Source organism: Phyllobates terribilis, unplaced genomic scaffold (genome assembly GCF_046119375.1).
Source record: "Phyllobates terribilis strain yellow unplaced genomic scaffold, ASM4611937v1 Scaffold_4__5_contigs__length_816908805, whole genome shotgun sequence".
NCBI lineage: Eukaryota > Metazoa > Chordata > Amphibia > Anura > Dendrobatidae > Phyllobates > Phyllobates terribilis.
This window is the reverse complement of record NW_027362764.1, coordinates 198,484,050-198,496,168: the sequence shown is the minus strand read 5'-3', so window position 1 is coordinate 198,496,168 and position 12,119 is coordinate 198,484,050.

Here is a 12,119-nt window from a genome sequence, read left to right as displayed (position 1 = left end):
AACCTGGTGGAGGTTAGTATAGATGGACTAAGAGAACTAGTCCCACACACTGCTACAAGCCGAACTATTTTTTCAGAGCTAGATGCAGAAAAAAATTATTTTGAATTTGCAACCTGGTGGAGGCTAGTATAGATGGACTAATAGAACAAGTCCCACACACTGCTACAAGCCAAAATATTTTTTCAGAGCTAGATGCAGATAAAAATTATTTTGAATTTGCAACCTGATGGAGGTTAGTATAGATGGACTAATAGAACAAGTCCCACACACTGCTACAAGCCGAAATATTTTTTCAGAGCTAGATGCAGAAAAAAATTATATTGAATTTGCCACCTGGTGGAGGTTAGTATAGATGGACTAATAGAACTCGTCCCACAAACGGCTACAAGCCGAAATATTTTTTCAGTGCTAGATGCAGAAAAAAATTATATTGAATTTGCAACCTGGTGGAGGTTAGTATAGATGGACTAATAGAACAAATCCCACACACTGCTACAAGCCGAAATATTTTTTCAGAGCTAGATGAAGAAAAAAATTATATTGAATTTGCAACCTGGTGGAGGTTAGTATAGATGGACTAATAGAACAAGTCCCACACACTGCTACAAGCTGAAATATTTTTTCAGAGCTAGATGCAGAAAAAAATTATATTGAATTTGCAACCTGGTGGAGGTTAGTATAGATGGACTAATCGATCAAGTCCCACACACTGCTACAAGCCAAAATATTTTTTTCAGAGCTAGATGCAGATAAAAATTATTTTGAATTTGCAACCTGGTGGAGGTTAGTATAGATCGACTAATAGAACAAGTCCCACACACTGCTACAAGCCAAAATATTTTTTCAGAGATAGATGCAGAAAAAAATTAAATTGAATTTGCAACCTGGTGGACGTTAGTATAGATGGACTAAGAGAACAAGTTCCACACACTACTAAAAGCCGAAATATTTTTTCAGAGCTAGATGCAGAAAAAAATTATATTGAATTTGCAACCTGGTGGAGGTTAGTATAGATGGACTAATAGAACAAGTCCCACACAATGCTACTAGCCGAAATAATTTTTCAGAGCTAGATGCAGAAAAAAATAATTTTGAATTTGCAACCTGGTGGAGATTAGTATAGATGGACTAATAGAACATGTCCCACACACTGCTACAAGCTGAAATATTTTTTCAGAGCCAAATGCAGAAAAAAATTATAATTTATTTGCAACCTGGTGGAGGTTAGTATAGATGGACTAATGGAACAATTCCCACACACTGCTACAAGCCGAAATATTTTTTCAGAGCTAGGTGTACATAAAATTATTTTGAATTTGCAACCTGGTGGAGGTTAGTATAGATGGACTACTAGAACAAGTCCCACACACTGCTACAAGCCGAAATATTTTTTAAGAGCTAGATGCAGAAAAAAATTATATTGAATTTGCAATCTGGTGGAGGTTAGTATAGATGGACTAATAGAACAAGTCCCACACACTGCTACAAGCCGAAATATTTTTTCTGAGCTAGATGCAGAAAAAAATTGTATTGAATTTGCAACCTGGTGGAGGTTAGTATAGATGGACTAATAGAACAAGTTCCACACTCTGCTACAAGCCGAAATATTTTTTCATAGCTAGTTGCAGATAAAAATTATTTTGAATTTGCAACCTGGTGAAGGTTAGTATAGATGGACAAATAGAACAAGTCCCACACACTGCTACAAGCCGAAATATTTTATCAGAGCTAGATGCAGAAAAAAATTAAATTGAATTTGCAACCAGGTGGAGGTTAGTATAGATGGACTAATAGAACTAGTCCCACACACTGCTACAAGCCAAAATATTTTTTCAGAGCTAGATGCAGAAAAAAATTAGATTGAATTTGCACCCTGGTGGAGGTTAGTATAGATGGACTAATAGAACAAGTCTCACACACTGCTACAATCTAAAATATTTTTTCAGAGCTAGATGCAGATAAAAATTATTATGAATTTGCAACCTGGTGGAGGTTAGTATAGATGGACTAATAGAACTAGTTCCACACACTGCTACAAGCTGAAATATTTTTTCAGAGCTAGATGCAGAAAAAAATTATATTGAATTTGCAACCTGGTGGAGGTTAGTATAGATGGACTAATAGAACAAGTCCCACACACTGCTACAAGCCGAAATATTTTTTCAGAGCTAGATGCAGAAAAAAATTGTATTGAATTTGCAACCTGGTGAAGGTTATTATAGATGGACTAATAGAACAAGTCCCACACACAGCTACAAGCTGAAATATTTTTTCAGAGCTAGATGCAGAAAAAAATTATATTGAATTTGCAACCTGGTGGAGGTTAGTATAGATGGACTAATAGAACAAGTCCCACACACTGCTACAAGCCGAAATATTTTTTCAGAGCTAGATGCAGAAAAAAATTATATTGAATTTGCAACCTGGTGGAGGTTAGTATAGATGGACTAATAGAACAAGTCCCACACACTGCTACAAGCCGAAATATTTTTTCAGAGCTAGATGCAGAAAAAAATTATATTGAATTTGCAACCTGGTGGAGGTTAGTATAGATGGACTAATAGAACAAGTCCCACACACTGCTAAAAGCCGAAATATTTTTTCAGAGCTAGATGCAGAAAAAAATTATATTGAATTTGCAACCTGGTGGAGGTTAGTATAGATGGACTAATAGAACAAGTCCCACACAATGCTACTAGCCGAAATAATTTTTCAGAGCTAGATGCAGAAAAAAATAATTTTGAATTTGCAACCTGGTGGAGATTAGTATAGATGGACTAATAGAACATGTCCCACACACTGCTACAAGCTGAAATATTTTTTCAGAGCCAGATGCAGAAAAAAATTATAATTTATTTGCAACCTGGTGGAGGTTAGTATAGATGGACTAATGGAACAATTCCCACACACTGCTACAAGCCGAAATATTTTTTCAGAGCTAGGTGTACATAAAATTATTTTGAATTTGCAACCTGGTGGAGGTTAGTGTAGATGGACTAATAGAACAAGTCCCACACACTGCTACAAGCCGAAATATTTTTTAAGAGCTAGATGCAGAAAAAAATTATATTGAATTTGCAACCTGGTGGAGGTTAGTATAGATGGACTAATAGAACAAGTCCCACACACTGCTACAAGCCGAAATATTTTTTCAGAGCTAGATGCCGAAAAAAATTGTATTGAATTTGCAACCTGGTGGAGGTTAGTATAGATGGACTAATAGAACAAGTTCCACACTCTGCTACAAGCCGAAATATTTTTTCATAGCTAGTTGCAGATAAAAAATATTTTGAATTTGCAACCTGGTGAAGGTTAGTATAGATGGACAAATAGAACAAGTCCCACACACTGCTACAAGCCGAAATATTTTTTCAGAGCTAGATGCAGAAAAAAATTATATTGAATTTGAAACCTGGTGGAGGTTAGTATAGATGGACTAATAGAACTAGTCCCACACACTGCTACAAGCCAAAATATTTTTTCAGAGCTAGATGCAGAAAAAAATTAGATTGAATTTGCTCCCTGGTGGAGGTTAGTATAGATGGACTAATAGAACAAGTCTCACACACTGCTACAATCTAAAATATTTTTTCAGAGCTAGATGCAGATAAAAATTATTATGAATTTGCAACCTGGTGGAGGTTAGTATAGATGGACTAATAGAACTAGTTCCACACACTGCTACAAGCTGAAATATTTTTTCAGAGCTAGATGCAGAAAAAAATTATATTGAATTTGCAACCTGGTGGAGGTTAGTATAAATGGACTAATGGAACAATTCCCACACACTGCTACAAGCCGAAATATTTTTTCAGAGCTAGGTGTACATAAAATTATTTTGAATTTGCAACCTGGTGGAGGTTAGTATAGATGGACTAATAGAACAAGTGCCACACACTGCTACAAGCTGAAATATTTTTTAAGAGCTAGATGCAGAAAAAAATTATATTGAATTTGCAACCTGGTGGAGGTTAGTATAGATGGACTAATAGAACAAGTCCCACACACTGCTACAAGCCGAAATATTTTTTCAGAGCTAGATGCCGAAAAAAATTGTATTGAATTTGCAACATGGTGGAGGTTAGTATAGATGGACTAATAGAACAAGTTCCACACTCTGCTACAAGCCGAAATATTTTTTCATAGCTAGTTGCAGATAAAAAATATTTTGAATTTGCAACCTGGTGAAGGTTAGTATAGATGGACAAATAGAACAAGTCCCACACACTGCTACAAGCCGAAATATTTTTTCAGAGCTAGATGCAGAAAAAAATTATATTGAATTTGCAATCTGGTGGAGGTTAGTATAGATGGACTAGTAGAACAAGTCTCACACACTGCTACAATCTAAAATATTTTTTCAGAGCTAGATGCAGAAAAAAATTAAATTGAATTTGCAACCTGGTGAAGGTTATTATAGATGGACTATTAGAACAAGTCCCACACACAGCTACAAGCTGAAATATTTTTTCAGAGCTAGATGCAGAAAAAAATTATATTGAATTTGCAAACTGGTGGAGGTTAGTATAGATGGACTAATAGAACAAGTCCCACACACTGCTACAAGCCAAAATATTTTTTCAGAGCTAGATGCAGATAAAAATTATTTTGAATTTTCAACCTGGTGGAGGTTAGTATAGATGGACTAATAGAACAAGTCCCACACACTGCTACAAGCCGAAATATTTTTTCAGAGCTAGATGCCGAAAAAAATTATATTGAATTTGAAACCTGTTGGAGGTTAGTATAGATGGACGAATAGAACAAGTCCCACACACTGCTACAAGCCGAAATATTTTTTCAGAGCTAGATGCAGAAAAAAATTATATTGAATTTGCAACCTGGTGGAGGTTAGTATAGATGGACTAATAGAACAAGTCTCACACACTGCTACAATCTAAAATATTTTTTCAGAGCTAGATGCAGAAAAAAATTATATTGAATTTGCAACCTGGTGGAGGTTATTATAGATGGACTAATAGAACAAGTCCCACACAATGCTACTAGCCGAAATATTTTTTCAGAGCTAGATGCGGAAAAAAATAATTTTGAATTTGCAACCTGGTGGAGATTAGTATAGATGGACTAATAGAACATGTCCCACACACTGCTACAAGCCGAAATATTTTTATAGAGCTAGATGCAGAAAAAAATTATAATTTATTTGCAACCTGGTGGAGGTTAGTATAGATGGACTAATGGAACAATTCCCACACACTGCTACAAGCCGAAATATTTTTTCAGAGCTAGGTGTACATAAAATTATTTTGAATTTGCAACCTGGTGGAGGTTAGTATAGATGGACTAATAGAACAACTCCCACACACTGCTACAAGCCAAAATATTTTTTCAGAGCTAGATGCAGAAAAAAATTATATTGAATTTGCAACCTGGTGGAGGTTAGTACAGATGGACTAATATAACAAGTCCCAAACACTGCTACAAGCCGAAATATTTTCTCAGAGTTAGATGCAGAAAAAAATTATATTGAATTTGCATCCTGGTGGAGGTTAGTATAGATGGACTAATAAAACAAGTCCCACACATTGCTACAAGCCGAAATATTTTTTCAGAGCTAGATGCAGAAAAAAATTAGATTGAATTTGCAACCTGGTGGAAGTTAGTATAGATGGACTAATAGAACAAGTCCCACACACTGCTACAAGCCGAAATATTTTTTCAGAGCTAGATGCAGAAAAAAATTATATTGAATTTGCAACCTGGTGGAGGTTAGTATAGATGGATTAATAGAACAAGTCCCACACACTGCTACAAGCCAAAATATTTTTTCAGAGCTAGATGCAGAAAAAAATTATATTGAATTTGCAACCTGGTGGAGGTTAGTATAGATGGACTAATAGAACAAGTCACACACACTGCTACAAGCTGAAATATTTTTTCAGAGCTAGATGCAGAAAAAAATTGTATTGAATTTGCAACCTGGTGGACGTTAGTATAGATGGACTAATAGAACAAGTTCCACACTCTGCTACAAGCCGAAATATTTTTTTCATAGCTAGTTGCTGATAAAAATTATTTTGAATTTGCAACCTGGTTGAGGTTAGTATAGATGGACAAATAGAACAAGTCCCAAACACTGCTACAAGCCGAAATATTTTTTCAGAGCTAGGTGTACATAAAATTATTTTGAATTTGCAACCTGGTGGAGGTTAGTGTAGATGGACAAATAGAACAAGTCCCAAACACTGCTACAAGCCGAAATATTTTTTCAGAGCTAGGTGTACATAAAATTATTTTGAATTTGCAACCTGGTGGAGGTTAGTGTAGATGGACTAATAGAACAAGTCCCACACACTGCTACAAGCCGAAATATTTTTTAAGAGCTAGATGCAGAAAAAAATTATATTGAATTTGCAACCTGGTGGAGGTTAGTATAGATGGACTAATAGAACAAGTCCCACACACTGCTACAAGCCGAAATATTTTTTCAGAGCTAGATGCCGAAAAAAATTGTATTGAATTTGCAACCTGGTGGAGGTTAGTATAGATGGACTAATAGAACAAGTTCCACACTCTGCTACAAGCCGAAATATTTTTTCATAGCTAGTTGCAGATAAAAAATATTTTGAATTTGCAACCTGGTGAAGGTTAGTATAGATGGACAAATAGAACAAGTCCCACACACTGCTACAAGCCGAAATATTTTTTCAGAGCTAGATGCAGAAAAAAATTATATTGAATTTGAAACCTGGTGGAGGTTAGTATAGATGGACTAATAGAACTAGTCCCACACACTGCTACAAGCCAAAATATTTTTTCAGAGCTAGATGCAGAAAAAAATTAGATTGAATTTGCTCCCTGGTGGAGGTTAGTATAGATGGACTAATAGAACAAGTCTCACACACTGCTACAATCTAAAATATTTTTTCAGAGCTAGATGCAGATAAAAATTATTATGAATTTGCAACCTGGTGGAGGTTAGTATAGATGGACTAATAGAACTAGTTCCACACACTGCTACAAGCTGAAATATTTTTTCAGAGCTAGATGCAGAAAAAAATTATATTGAATTTGCAACCTGGTGGAGGTTAGTATAAATGGACTAATGGAACAATTCCCACACACTGCTACAAGCCGAAATATTTTTTCAGAGCTAGGTGTACATAAAATTATTTTGAATTTGCAACCTGGTGGAGGTTAGTATAGATGGACTATTAGAACAAGTGCCACACACTGCTACAAGCTGAAATATTTTTTAAGAGCTAGATGCAGAAAAAAATTATATTGAATTTGCAACCTGGTGGAGGTTAGTATAGATGGACTAATAGAACAAGTCCCACACACTGCTACAAGCCGAAATATTTTTTCAGAGCTAGATGCCGAAAAAAATTGTATTGAATTTGCAACATGGTGGAGGTTAGTATAGATGGACTAATAGAACAAGTTCCACACTCTGCTACAAGCCGAAATATTTTTTCATAGCTAGTTGCAGATAAAAAATATTTTGAATTTGCAACCTGGTGAAGGTTAGTATAGATGGACAAATAGAAAAAGTCCCACACACTGCTACAAGCCGAAATATTTTTTCAGAGCTAGATGCAGAAAAAAATTATATTGAATTTGCAATCTGGTGGAGGTTAGTATAGATGGACTAATAGAACAAGTCTCACACACTGCTACAATCTAAAATATTTTTTCAGAGCTAGATGCAGAAAAAAATTAAATTGAATTTGCAACCTGGTGAAGGTTATTATAGATGGACTATTAGAACAAGTCCCACACACAGCTACAAGCTGAAATATTTTTTCAGAGCTAGATGCAGAAAAAAATTATATTGAATTTGCAAACTGGTGGAGGTTAGTATAGATGGACTAATAGAACAAGTCCCACACACTGCTACAAGCCAAAATATTTTTTCAGAGCTAGATGCAGATAAAAATTATTTTGAATTTTCAACCTGGTGGAGGTTAGTATAGATGGACTAATAGAACAAGTCCCACACACTGCTACAAGCCGAAATATTTTTTCAGAGCTAGATGCCGAAAAAAATTATATTGAATTTGAAACCTGTTGGAGGTTAGTATAGATGGACGAATAGAACAAGTCCCACACACTGCTACAAGCCGAAATATTTTTTCAGAGCTAGATGCAGAAAAAAATTATATTGAATTTGCAACCTGGTGGAGGTTAGTATAGATGGACTAATAGAACAAGTCTCACACACTGCTACAATCTAAAATATTTTTTCAGAGCTAGATGCAGAAAAAAATTATATTGAATTTGCAACCTGGTGGAGGTTATTATAGATGGACTAATAGAACAAGTCCCACACAATGCTACTAGCCGAAATATTTTTTCAGAGCTAGATGCGGAAAAAAATAATTTTGAATTTGCAACCTGGTGGAGATTAGTATAGATGGACTAATAGAACATGTCCCACACACTGCTACAAGCCGAAATATTTTTATAGAGCTAGATGCAGAAAAAAATTATAATTTATTTGCAACCTGGTGGAGGTTAGTATAGATGGACTAATGGAACAATTCCCACACACTGCTACAAGCCGAAATATTTTTTCAGAGCTAGGTGTACATAAAATTATTTTGAATTTGCAACCTGGTGGAGGTTAGTATAGATGGACTAATAGAACAACTCCCACACACTGCTACAAGCCAAAATATTTTTTCAGAGCTAGATGCAGAAAAAAATTATATTGAATTTGCAACCTGGTGGAGGTTAGTACAGATGGACTAATATAACAAGTCCCAAACACTGCTACAAGCCGAAATATTTTCTCAGAGTTAGATGCAGAAAAAAATTATATTGAATTTGCATCCTGGTGGAGGTTAGTATAGATGGACTAATAAAACAAGTCCCACACATTGCTACAAGCCGAAATATTTTTTCAGAGCTAGATGCAGAAAAAAATTAGATTGAATTTGCAACCTGGTGGAAGTTAGTATAGATGGACTAATAGAACAAGTCCCACACACTGCTACAAGCCGAAATATTTTTTCAGAGCTAGATGCAGAAAAAAATTATATTGAATTTGCAACCTGGTGGAGGTTAGTATAGATGGATTAATAGAACAAGTCCCACACACTGCTACAAGCCAAAATATTTTTTCAGAGCTAGATGCAGAAAAAAATTATATTGAATTTGCAACCTGGTGGAGGTTAGTATAGATGGACTAATAGAACAAGTCACACACACTGCTACAAGCTGAAATATTTTTTCAGAGCTAGATGCAGAAAAAAATTGTATTGAATTTGCAACCTGGTGGACGTTAGTATAGATGGACTAATAGAACAAGTTCCACACTCTGCTACAAGCCGAAATATTTTTTTCATAGCTAGTTGCTGATAAAAATTATTTTGAATTTGCAACCTGGTTGAGGTTAGTATAGATGGACAAATAGAACAAGTCCCAAACACTGCTACAAGCCGAAATATTTTTTCAGAGCTAGATGCAGAAAAAAATTATATTGAATTTGCAACCTGGTGGATGTTAGTATAGATGGACTAATAGAACAAGTCCCACACACTGCTACAAGCCGAAATATTTTTTCAGAGCTAGATGCAGAAAAAAATTGTATTGAATTTGCAACCTGGTGGAGGTTAGTATAGATGGACTAATAGAACAAGTTCCACACTCTGCTACAAGCCAAAATATTTTTTCATAGCTAGTTGCTGATAAAAATTATTTTGAATTTGCAACCTTGTGGAGGTTAGTATAGATGGACAAATAGAACAAGTCCCACACACTGCTACAAGCCGAAATATTTTTTCAGAGCTAGATGCAGAAAAAAATTATATTGAATTTGCAACCTGGTGGAGGTTAGTATAGATGGACTAATAGAACAAGTCCCACACACTGCTACAAGCCAAAATATTTTTTCAGAGCTAGATGCAGAAAAAAATTATGTTGAATTTGCAACCAGGTGGAGGTTAGTATAGATGGACTAATAGAACTAGTCCCACTCACTGCTACAAGCCGAAATATTTTTTCAGAGCTAGATGCAGAAAAAAATTATTTTGAATTTGCAACCTGGTGGAGGTTAGTATAGATGGACTAATACAACAAGTCCCACACACTGCTACAAGCTGAAATATTTTTCAGAACTAGATGCAGAAAAAAATTAGATTGAATTTGCACCGTGGTGGAGGTTAGTATAGATGGACTAATCGAACAAGTCTCACACACTGCTACAATCCAAAATATTTTTTCAGAGCTAGATGCAGATAAAAATTATATTGAATTTGCAACCTGGTGGAGGTTAGTATTAGTGTTGAGCCACCCCCGTAGTGTTCGAGTTCCGTTCGGTTCGTCGAACACCCGTGTGTTCGCCGAACTGTTCGTCGAACTGTTCGTCGAACACCTTCGAACACCGTTAAAACCAATGGCAGGCAAACAAAAACACATAGAAACACATAGAAAACACCTTCAAAGGTGTCCAAAAGCTGACAAACTGCTCAGAAGACACAACTAACACATGGAAAAGTGACAAGTACATATAGTCATGCGAAAAGAAAAGAGGTGGAGGAGTAAAAGGAGGGGGAGACACAGATATAGGCATGTCATGCCCTTCTAAAATCCAAAAAGTGAGAAGCCGAGACGGCCAGTCCACTCCTGCCCGTGCCACCTCCGTGTCGCCGGGTTTGTGCCAGAGCCGCGGTGAACCCTGACGGCCAGCCCCCCTCTCCCAATACTGGTGCCTGTCCGCTGGTGGGTCGAGAGTAGAGATGAGCGGTGTTCGACTAGAACTGTTCGCCAATCTCAAATTCGAGCTGTTTTGGGCGGTGTTCGAGTTGTTCGACGAACCCGAACGATTTGCAAAAAATTCGGCTGTTCGAGGTTATTTTCGATAACTGTTCGTGCACCAAAAGCGTGTCCTGCATGTCTGGCGCTATTTAGAGCACCAATCATGCAGGGATTGTCTGCCACTCACTGTAATGCCACAGCCATGGTGGTTGTGGCATTACAGTGATTGCCCAAATCGATGGGAACAGTGCCAACAGTGAAACATGAAAAGCCGGCAATTCAGCAGCGGCATACACCGGTACCCGACAATTTAGAACCGAAAGAATAGAGCTTCACACATAGATTAGATAGATATAAACATGTCAGCCACATATATACGAAGTACAGTGAAAGTGCTGCTTACTGTACTTGTCATTTAGCGTAAAGGATATATCAAAAAAAATAATAGTGTTTTCATGCACTGTCTCTTTAAAAAAGCCGGCCGGCAATTCAGCAGCGGTACCCGACAATTTATAACAGACAGAATAGAGCTTCACACATAGATTAGATAGATAGAAAAATGTCAGTCACATATATATGAAGTACAGTGATAGTGTTGGTTACTGTACTTGTCATTTAGTATTAAAATAAAGGATTTATTATTAAAAAAATTGGCGTGGGGTTCCCCTTAATTTTAGGCTCTAGCAGAGGTTAAGCAGACGGCTGGGGCAGATGTTTGAAGCCTGGGAAGGGGGTAATACCCACGGAGCTTCCCAGGCTACTAATATCAGCCCTCAGCTGAATACATAGCCTTTACTAGCTATTAAAATGGGGGACCCCCCCAAAAAAATGACGTGGGGTCCCCCCTAATTTAATAGCTAGCAAAGGCTAGGCAGACAGCTGGGGGCTGATATTAATAGCCCAGGAAGGGAGCCATGAATATTGGCCCCCTCCCAGGCTAGAAACACCAGCCGTCAGCCGCCCCAGAAATGGCGCATTCATAGGATGCACCAATTCTGGCACTTAGCCTCGCTCTTCCACGCTGCCCTGGTGCGGTGGCAGGGGGTAATAGGGTTGGGGTTGATGTCAGCTTATAATTCCAGCTGACATCAAGCCCAGGTTAGTAATGGAGAGGCGTCTATAAGACACCCCCATTACTAACCCCATAGTCAAAGTTAAAAAAAACACAAACACCCAGAATAAAGTCCTTTAATTGAAATAAAGACACAATCCTTTATTGTTCTAAATTAAACCATACTTACCGTCACGCCCATTCCAGCTGAAGCCAACGATCTCCTGCAATAAAAGAAAAATAATAAAGCAACCTCATCCTTACCTTTCCATGGTTCCCACGACAGCTTCAGCTCTGCTACATCGAGATGACAGGCTGGACCGCAGCAGAACGCTGCCATCCAGCC